General features: G+C 52.8%; 1 long non-coding RNA gene across 6 annotated transcripts in view; it reads left to right on the forward strand.

The window, feature by feature from the left end:
* The window catches only part of LOC139076209 (uncharacterized), a 30,037-nt gene extending 21,024 nt beyond the window's left edge, over positions 1 to 9,013 (forward strand). For 3 of the 6 annotated variants that reach the window (XR_011527583.1, XR_011527582.1, XR_011527584.1), the window contains exons 2-8: positions 1,021 to 1,141; positions 2,138 to 2,273; positions 3,526 to 3,596; positions 4,121 to 4,287; positions 5,343 to 5,500; positions 5,658 to 5,759; positions 7,247 to 9,013. This is a non-coding gene — a long non-coding RNA (uncharacterized lncRNA). Of the gene's footprint in view, positions 1 to 1,020; positions 1,142 to 2,137; positions 2,274 to 3,525; positions 3,597 to 4,120; positions 4,288 to 4,966; positions 5,501 to 5,657; positions 5,760 to 7,246 lie in introns of all 6 variants that reach the window. The other 3 variants (XR_011527587.1, XR_011527586.1, XR_011527585.1) reach the window with 2 other exon arrangements.
* The last annotated feature ends 1,292 nt before the right edge of the window (positions 9,014 to 10,305 follow it).

A 10,305-nucleotide genomic window follows, 5' to 3' on the forward strand; every position in this document is an offset into this window, starting at 1 on the left:
ACGTGTAATTTTGACAGCTATTGCCAAATTGCCCTCCACTGAGGTAATACAGGTCCCTCGCATCTTCTTTTTTTAAAAAAAATTTAAACATAGAGAAAAATGAAAAGAATAGGATAATGAACACTCGGGTGGTACAGAGTTTTAATGGTGATGGCAGTCAGTTGGTCTGAGGAAGATAGAGACATTGAAGTCTGCAGGAAAAGTGAACCAGCAAGGTTATTTTGTACACATGGAAGGTTTTCAGCTTCACACTTTGTGGACCTCGAGGGACCCTGCTTTCAGGCACCGGGTCTTTGGGACCTGCTGTCCTCTCTCCTGGCTAGGTGACAGGCTTCTCCTCACTCGGGTGGGGCTCGGGGTTGGGATGTTTCTGTTCAGCGTAGCTCGCTGGGTTCCTGACCTGAGATGGGCATGACAAGGACTCTAGCCTGGCCCACAGGAGCCCTGACTCTAGGAGGGGGGTGATTGAATTGGCACGGGCAGGAGGCCTGTGTGTGTATGTGTGTGTGTGTGCGTGTGTGTGTGTGTGTGTGTATAAACCATCCACTTCCACGCTCCAGCCCAGGTGGGTCTAGAAATATGCCAACCTGCTGCCCTTGCTCCTCCAGTGGCTTCTTCAGGCTTCTTGGAGCAATAGCAAATCCTGACAGCAGCCTATAAAGTCCAGAGTGGTCTGGCCCTGTGGCCCGCTGCCTCCTCTGAGGAGCTCTCCTGGGCTGCCTGCACTGCAGCCACCCTGGTGGCGCTCCAGTTCCTGTCATCCTCCTTCCTAAGTCACGCTGTTCTCTGTGGCTGGGAGCACCCCCTTATGCCCACCTGCCCCTGGGCACCCTGGCTTCTCCTAGTTAACATTGCTTCCTCCTTCAGGGCCCCCCTGCCTCCAGGAAGCCTTCCTTCACCCCCACACCAGGTGGAGCCTCCTGGTCCAGTTCCCCACAGCATCTATCGCTATTCACACTGTTGTATTTCTCTGATGTGACCTTTAGTGTCATTTCTCCTCTTACTCCTTATGTCACACAGGCGGGGACCATATCTGTTTTGTGCACCATCCTCTCCTCTGTGCTCTACCAGAAATACACGTCGTCGGTGCTCAGGCGATGTTGTGAAGTGAACACGTGAGGCATTCTGACAGCACAAGGAGGTAGTGTTTAGTCAGAACTGGGGGTGAACTCTTTTCCTGCATCTTGGCACATTACCTAACCTCCCTGAGCTGCAGTTTCCCCATCTGAAAAATGGGTACAATAACACTGCCCCTCGGAGCTGTTGGGAGTACTCGGAAAGTGCCGGGCAAGTAGCAGGTGCTTGAGCCCTGGTAACTTTCAGAGCATCATCTTTGATGTGAAGCCATGAGCACACTTGTTCACAGGCAGCTTGTGCTCCTGGTGACAGACGACAGCTGGCCTCAATGTCTGGGGTCAGGCTGGGCCACAGGTGGGGGCTGAGTGCCCCCCTGCCCCGGGAGTTGAGAGGGATGCTGGAGCTGGGTGGTTGAGGAGGTCTCTGTGCCATTTGGCAGCTGCCACCAAGACCTTGGAGGGAAGACAACCCTGGGGCACCTCCGGTCACTGGCCTCTGCCAGGGCAGTAGCGGGGAGCAGCAGGGAGCCATGGGAACAGGGGAGGCCAGGATCCAGGTGGCCCCAGGAAGCTGCAGGCCCTGCTGGCAGGCGGGAAAGACGCTGATGAGAATGTCTGGGCCCTGGAGGGGATAGGGTTTCTGCCGCCTCCAGCTGCCCTAAGCCGGCTCTGCTGTTTTCCAGAGGGACCCAATTACCACCCCCTTGTGGAGCCAGGGCTGCCAGAGATCCTGGGGAGATAGAAGGTGGCTCCCAGCAGGGCAGGAGGGACCTTTTAAGCTCCCCTAACCATACACCTGTTCCTGATCATCTGAGATTGGGGGCCCGGTTTGGGCAAAATGTTAGGGCCTGTGAACCTGGTCCCTCAGGCACAGAACCTCAGGTTTTCAAAGTGTTCCCATAAGTACTGACTGGTTTGATCTTCTTCACAGCTTGAGCACTGCCTTGGCAGGGTTTCTTGGCCTCCTTGGACAGACAGTGTCCCTGTGGTCCAGAGGGAGGGGAAGCCAGTTGGCTACAGTCCCCCGGCGAGCAAGTGACCCAGTATTTCTGTCTCTGCAGAGCCTCTTCCCTGTGCCATTTGATCAACCAATCAACATACAGCAAGACTTTCCAGCTTGCCACAGGCCCCACCATGCCCTCATGTGTGCCACCAGGCTTGCATCCCTCATTGATGTCACCTGCCTGGCCCTTGAAGGTATTTGAGCAGCAGCCCCTCCCCAGCATGCAGTGTGTGCCCAGCTTTGTCTTGGGTGCTGGGAAGGATTCAAGGAAAGGTGGAATGTTCTCTGTCCCCGAGGAGTGGAAAGCCAGATATGCCCTCTGAGAGAGCAACTCACAATGTTGGGTGTGCTATCAGGAGGCCATGTGATGCCAGGCTGGGCCTTGAACTGGGCCTCCTGGGAGTTGGTTAGGCTCAGAGAAGGGAGCCTACAACAGCAAGTGTGAGGAGGAAAGAAGAAGATCAGGGTCTCACAGGATGGAGAGAGGCACTTTCTGTGTAGAGTGGAGGGAAGTTTGGACGTTACATGGCTTAAAATCCATTCATTCCCCAAACGTTTTCAAGAACCTACTGTGTGTCAGGCACCCACTAGGCACCCTGCATACTTTATCTGATTTCATCCTCAGGACAGACATGGGGAGGTAGACATTTTCCCCATTTAAAGAGAACCAAGTATGAGTATACAGATGAGGTCTCTTGAAGTTAAATGACTTATTCAAGCCCGATGACTGATTCCAAAACCCATGCTTTTCCCATGCAGAAGGCTTCTGGGGAAGGTAAGACGTAGGTACGTGAGGGGACAGATGAGAGGATAAGTCTCAGGAGGCGTTAGAGGTGGTAGGAACAGAGTGAAAGCAAGGAGGCAGGACTGAGTTGGCTGTGCATGGCAGTCAGTGAGGTAAAAGGTCTGATTGATGCAGAACTTCCTGTTCGGGCCCCAGTACCTTCATCAAGGGTCTTCTTTGACCCACCTAGGGGCCCAGCTGCTTGCTGCCTGTCTCCTTCAACAAGCCAACCTCCTCTCCTGCTGGCGCCCCCTGCAGACTTTCTGCTACTGCTGGGCTCTTTTCTGGTTCTCATTTGCTGTTCCGCCACCTGAATGTTGTCCTCTATGCTCCCCACATTTCCAAATCCCGCCTATCCCTTCGTGGTCCACTGGAGGTTTCGCTTCCTCCAGGAAGCCCTCTCTGACCTTTGCTGTGATCTCCTTCTCTCCTCTCAACTCCAGTTGTCCTGGTTCTTAGCTGAGGGTGTCTGGGCCCCTTTCTAAAGTCTGTCTCATCTCCCCAGTTTATAAGCTCCCCTGGGTCTGGCAGAGGCCACATCTCCCTCCCACTCTGCACACCCCACAGGCCTCATGGCTGGTGGTAGACCATTGATACAGCACTGCTGCAGGCTGGGCGAGAGGCCAGCCATTCACACAGATGTTCTGATTTGGTCCTCACAGCATGCCCTGGATGCTGACCAGCCCTGAGTGTAGAGCTGACTTGAACAAGGTCCCTGCTCACAGGCACCACGGTAAGAGATGTGAATGTGGGATACCGTGGGCCTGGTGAGGTGGCTGGCTCCTTTGTAGATGCCTCATAGCACACCTGCCTCTTGTTTTTCTGCATGCTGGTGGCGTTTGTGTGTGTGTGTGTTCCCCATAAACCCATGTCTGCCTTTAATCAATTTCTACTTGGAAAGTGAGCCTGGGTGGCCACAGTTTGAGATGGTACCCACCTCTTGGGGTCCAGATAAGCTCCTCTAGGGTGATGAAGGGATTGTCGGGCTCCTTCGTCAGCCCCAGCGGCCCACAGCTCAGATGTGCAGCCCTTGGGAAGCCCTCAGCCTGGGTCCTGGCCTCACTGAGGCCCCGAGGCCCCCATCTTCCTGCCCAGGAGGGATGAACCAGCCTGGAGGCAGGCAGCAGAGCAGGAATGCAGCCTCTGCTAGCTCCTGACAGGGCATCTCTGGGAGGCCCCCAGATCCTCAGGGCTGCGGCTCTGCCGGGGAAGCGGGGATTAGGAGCCTAATTCCGCCGAGAATCCTGTTTTTCTTAGCCTCACACAGATTGCTCTTTGGGAAAGGCCCCTCATCTAATTAGCCTGAGTCAACAGCTCCATTTATTTGGACACGTGATGTTATGAAACGGGCTGCTGCTGGTGTGTTTTCGTAGCGCATATCTGGACTGCCCCTCCAGGATGGCATCGGGAGGCTGCCTGGCCCGGTGAGTGTCCAGCCCAAAGGGGCCACCACCTGAGGCCGCAAGGGAGGCCGCAGATTTGCTGGCCAGGCAGGGACTGCTCTCTCTCGGATTTCATAACAAGAGAGTGACCCACAGAGTGTCCACACATCCAGCTTCCTCTCCCGTTGGTGTTTTTGAACCAAAATAAAGAAGGGATTAGGGGCCCTTTGATCAAAACTCCTTCCTCTGTACCTCGTGAGAATCAAAAGGGCCTTCTCCATGGGGCTTTTGATGGTGACAGGGCCTTTACCACATCCCTAAGTACCAGCACTTTTTGAGGAAAACATGAGTAAAAATAGTTACCATTTATTAAGCATTTACTATGTGCAATGTACCAAGCAAATTATAAAATAAATCACACCCACACACACACTTACACCCACACACATGCTCACATCCATACACATGCACGCACACACACATTCCCATCTTTTCTTCTCTCTGCCTCTCCCCTCACGCTGTTATCCTGATCTGCCTGGTGAAAGTGAAAGCCCCTCTCCGTCTCTCCCACCTTCACTCCCCTCCCCAGCCTTCACCCCCCCCACTTTGGTGTTGGTCCTTCCCGAGTCTTTTCCATGCATTTGTATACATACACATCATATGTTATTTCTAACTGTAAAAGCAACCCATCAAGGAAAGTACTGCTACCTCCATTTCACAGATGAGAAAACTGAAGTGCAGAGAGGCTGAGCGACTTGCCCCAGGTCACACAGCCAGGAAGGAGCAGAGCTGGGTGTTCAGGCCTGTGTGACTCCAGAGACTGGCAGGAAGATCCTCTTCCTCTGGCCGCCCCAACCCCCAGCAAGTCACAGGCTTTGGTCTTAGTGAACTGTAGTGGGCTTCTTGCCGCCCCTTCTCTGGGCTGTTATTTTTGCTAGATGGGTCAGTCAAGGTGGGCATTTGACACGCTGGGCCACATGGAAGTCACCCTGGAGAAAGGGGCAGAAGCTCTATCCTGCTGCCTCCTTCCTGTGCCCTGACCTCGAGTTCCTACTGACCTAACGTTTGCCTGGACCCTTTCTGCGTGTGCATACCAGAGCCGAAAGGAAAGAAGGAGGACCAGCCAGGGTGGCCTTGTCACCCTTTCCCCAGAGCACAGAGCGCTTGGGGTGGAGTGTTCATCCCCTTTTGGCCAAATAGAACATGTGTGAACAGCAGCGGCTCAGCACAGCGTTTTGGGGCCCTTCCACGCGTGGTGAGTCTGGGAAAGCAGGGGTGGTTGCCCTCCTGCCTCGGAGATCAACCCGGTGGGAGGAACGAGCTCCTAAGTGTTTTCCTCTTTAGAATGGGGATCTTGGCCAGGAACTGCTGTGTGTGTAAGATCCTAAAACTAATTCTCACCATTGATGTAGGCTGGAAAAGCAGAGGATCGGGAGAGGCGGGAGCCCAAGGGACATTGCCTGATGGATTAAAAAAACAAATTCCAGCGCTGGGCCTGGAAGCTTCTTAAAAAGGTGATGGGCCCTTACTTCCTGTTGAACTTTCCAAACCTTCTGAGCCTGCACTTTGCGCCCTGGAGTTTATCGGGGACGCTGGGGGCCAGGCGTGCAGCACGACTAGAGTTACGGGGACAAAGCTGGAGGTGGGTCAGCCCTCCACAGGGGAGTCCCAGGGGCCTGCAGGCAGCCACTGCCACCAAGAACTTCTAAGGGCAAGAAAGGGAAGCCTCGAAACCAAACATCCCTGCACGGTCCCGGGCAAATGTGTTCCTCATCAAGGCAGAGGCAAACAAAGTTTATTAAAAAGCCTTCCAAAGGACATTCCAAATCACCAGCAGGCCCCTGTGAGGTGACCGTCCATTCTCCTGCGGACTCTCATTCCAGCCTCATTGGAGGTTTCCAAACACAAGTCCCCAAAGTGTCCAGGAAGGAAAATAAACAGGGGGCTCCAGTGGGCGCCCTGCGGCTCAGGGCGACCCGGCTCTCAGTGCAGGCCTGTGCTTTCTGACCCCACAGTCGCGGGGTTGAGAGGAGTGACCCGGGAATCGAGTACAAACAGGGCAGGGAGGCCTCTTGGCTTGTGGGGTGGGCGCCCCCGCCCCCCCACGTCCTAATGGCAGCCCACCAGGCAGAGGAAGGCCCCCTGTGGTTGCAGAAATGGCCGCTTGGCACAGTGGGGTAAGTTCCACACCAGGAAAGTCATGTGTTATTTGCATTCTGGGAGGAGGAGGCCTCTGCCTCCAAGTAACTGGAAGTTTCCTCCTCTGTAAAACTGGTGATTTTCCTGATAGATGGGAGTGGGGTTTGCTCTCATTAAAGTAGGGGCTGGAGGTCTCAGAGCCAGTCCACGTGTTTCCCAAAGCATGTCAGGGTACGCCATGGAACCAGGGCCCTGCGCAGCATGGTTTAACGCCCCCTCCTGGTGTTTAAACTAAGATTCTGTGATTTTTCAATGATCTGAATGTGCAAGTGGACCAACAAGCAGGTTGTGAACCACAGTGTATTGCAGTGCTAGTACAAGGACCGGGGAGAGCTCAGTCTCTAGAGGCACACAGGCCTGCATTACCACCACCACTCACCTGCATCACTGTGGCCGCTTCACGGCCTGAACTCCCAGAACCTCATGAAGGGGGGCTCATAGTCGTTGCCTCATGCCGTTGATGTGAGCATCTGTGCTGAAGCCTGAACCGTTAGTGAAGAGTCTGACATACAATTGGTACATAATAAGTGATAGCTATTATTATTTTTATTTGCTGGGCATGGCCTATGGCCATAACACTGTTCAACATATTGGGGAGACAAGAGGGTATCTGGAGAATAAAGGAGGGGAGGAGGAAGAGAGAGAGCCCATGGAAAGTAGGAGGAACTTTGCTGCTGATAAAAATTACACCTGTAATGATTTGTTGAGAGCTTTCTACGAGTGGGTGCTGTGTATGGAGACTCTAGTCAGGCCCTCCTGTGACAATACCACACTTCAGGTTACTATGTTCCTTTTTTTACAGGGGAGGAAATTGAAGCTCAGAAAGCTTCCATGATCGCCCAAATCCCAAGGCCTGTGCCATTGATTGAAGTTTGTGTCCTCCCCAAATTTGTATGTTGAAAAGTTAATGACCAATGTGATGGCGTTGGGAGGTGGGGCCTTTGGGAGGTGATTGGGTCATGAGGGCAGGGCCTTCATGAAGGGGATTAGTGTCCTTGTGAAAGAGCGTGGGGAAAGCTCCCAGGCCCCTTCCACCATGTGAGGACACAGCCGAAAGGCACAGGCTACGAACCAGGAAGTGTTTTCACCACACCAAACCTGCCGGCACCTTGATTTTGGACTTGCCAGCCTCCAGGACTGTGAGAAATAAATGTTTGCTGTTGATAGACTTATAAACACCTAGTTATAAAAGACCTTATAAAAGACCTAGTTCATGGTCTTTTGTTATAGCAGCTCAAATGGACTAAGACACCGGTAAGAGAAGGTGCTGGGACTCAGGCTGTCTGATACCGAAGTCTGGGCTCTCAGCCCCTAAGGGTCACACATCCCCGATTCTGAGGCCAGGAATGCCCTCCTCCCAAGTCAAAGATGGTCATGGTCTTGAGACACTGGAGCCCACCTGGGGCTGCCAATTGCGATGCTTGAGAACCCTTCCTGTCATGGCGCCGTGTACAAGCCAGGGAATGGTTTTGCCAGTTTGGGCAATCCCAGCTTTCTTGGTTCTAAACTAGTGATTCTCAACCCTGGCTGCACATTAATGTCACCTGGGGAGCTTTGAAAAATGCACACCACCCAGGCCACCAAGACCAGTCTCTTGGTGGGGCTGGGCATCAGGACCTTGTTGAACTCCCTGGTGATTCCAAGGAGCATCCAGGCCTGAGAACCCCTCTGAAGGGAAACAGCTGGCTTTCGGGCTCCTGTTCCCTTCCACTGAGGGGCCAGGCTGGGGGCTGGGAGTGGAGGAGGGTTTGAGGCAGGGAGGGGGCATGGGTAAGGAGGCAGTAAAAAGGGAGAGGTCGAGGCTGACAAAGAATGTGTGGGGTGAGGGACCCTGACAGCTTAAGTAACTGGATCAGGGTGCACACAGGGTAACTGGCAGAGCTGGAAATCACACCACTGACATGGTGGCAAAACCATTGGAACCTCTTGTTACTGGGGAGACCCCAAGGGTAGCTCGGGTAGAGCTCCCCAAGACCTAGTTCTGCATCCAGTTCTCGTCTCAATGTATCCTTTCTGCTGATTCAGCCGCATCCACGCCCAGGGCTTCTATCATTACCTGTATCCCAAATTTCTATTTTCAGAGCAGACTGTTCCATGGAGCTTCAAACCTAGACTGCAGTGACTCATCTGACACCTCTCTTGGATGACTCCAAGGCCCCCAGGGTTTCACATGCCCAAGAATAAACTCGTAACCACCTCCACCCCCAATTGGTCCTTCCACAGGGTCCCAAGCCCAGTGAATGGCACCAGGAATCGTGCTTGACTCCCCTCCCTCACTGCCCCGTGCGTCACCAGCGTTCTTGGTCTAACCTTCTAAGTACCCGTCCATCCTGTTCTCTTCTCTCCATCTTCATTGCCACCCTTTTAGCCAAGCTACCATCGCCTTTGGTAATTTCTTCTTTTTATTTCTGGGTAAGTTATTCTTGCTAATGTGATTATTTGATTTCTGCCTGCGTCTCCCGCCAGCTTATACACTGGGTAAGGGCAGGGGCTAGCTTTTTGGTGACTTTTGTATCCCCAGCACCTAGCACCTCATCTGGGCCTCAATAAACATTTGTTGAATACCTAAGTGAGTGAATAACTTTATTTTAAACTTTTGATTCCTTCTGGGGTCTGTCAATATAGCGGCTACTCCACTAGAGCTTGCTGCTTTCAGGCTGAAATCAAGGCTCACGTGCTTGGATGGCTCTGCATTCCATGAGGCCGAGGGGCAAAGTGGTCTTGTCTATGGAGGCTGAAGAGAGGGTCTGAGGGGACCACGTGCTCTGAGATGAGACACAGCCACACAACAGGGCAGGCGAATACACGCACACACACACACACACACACACACACACACACACACATCCATCCTTGCTCAGCTCTTGCCTGCTTACTCCACAGACATTATCTTTATTTGGAGAATCAATTATGAAATGAATCCCTAACTATTTCTCCAATAATGCAGCTAATAAAAAGAAAAGCTATTTTGATGGTGTCTGGTTTTCAGCTAAAAGGAGGGTCAAAACAGCAATTTTATCAGCTGCCCTTTGAAAGTGCTTCTCTTGGTCACAGCAGTTCACAGGGGGAAACATGATGATTCTAACCCTGTTCTTGCTATTGGCTCCTGCCTGAGGTGACAGATTGTGTTACCTCAGGACCAGGACATCCGTGGGTAGACAGCAAGGTCAAGTCAAGGTTACGTCACGCCGGCTCGGTCATCAGAACATGGCCCAACCCGCCCGCATTGCCTGGTCTAGTGAAATACCAGTCACAATGGTGGGTCTCTGGGATTCAGGCAGAAGTGGACTGTGGGAAGAAGGCCCAAGCCCGGGCTTTTGGCGCAGGCTCCAATTTCAGGACCCCCTCTCCTAAGATTTTTCTCCAAGAAAACTATCCCGGCCTCATGGTGGCAACTCTGACTGCTGTTTCTGCCTCGAATAGATGGAAAGGCCCTTGAGGGCAGAGACCATGGTCTTTCCAAGCCCTACCCTTGCTGTCTGGGCCTGTATGGGTGCATTGAAGTTCTTTGGGCAGCGAGAGAGGTATGACCATGAAATTGATAGAAATTAAGTACTGGGGTCAGAGAGACTAAGTCTGTCACCTGGACCTGCCACTTCCTGTCTGAGAACTTTGGGCAAGTTACTTAACATCACTGAGTGTCAGTTTTCTTACTTGTAAGACGGGGACCATACAGTAGTTATGTTACTTGCAGAAGATTTTGTGAGGAGGTTCAATGAGATAATGCAGGTAAAGCACAATAAATGCCAGTTTGTGGAATGAATGAGGGGGGAGTGCCCAGAATGCCCCTCCTTCTTGGATCAGGGGTCAGAGGAGATGATGGCACACACTGGAGCCCTTGGAGGTGAGGTCTCAGGCCTT

Source organism: Equus przewalskii, chromosome 15 (genome assembly GCF_037783145.1).
Source record: "Equus przewalskii isolate Varuska chromosome 15, EquPr2, whole genome shotgun sequence".
Lineage (NCBI taxonomy): Eukaryota > Metazoa > Chordata > Mammalia > Perissodactyla > Equidae > Equus > Equus przewalskii.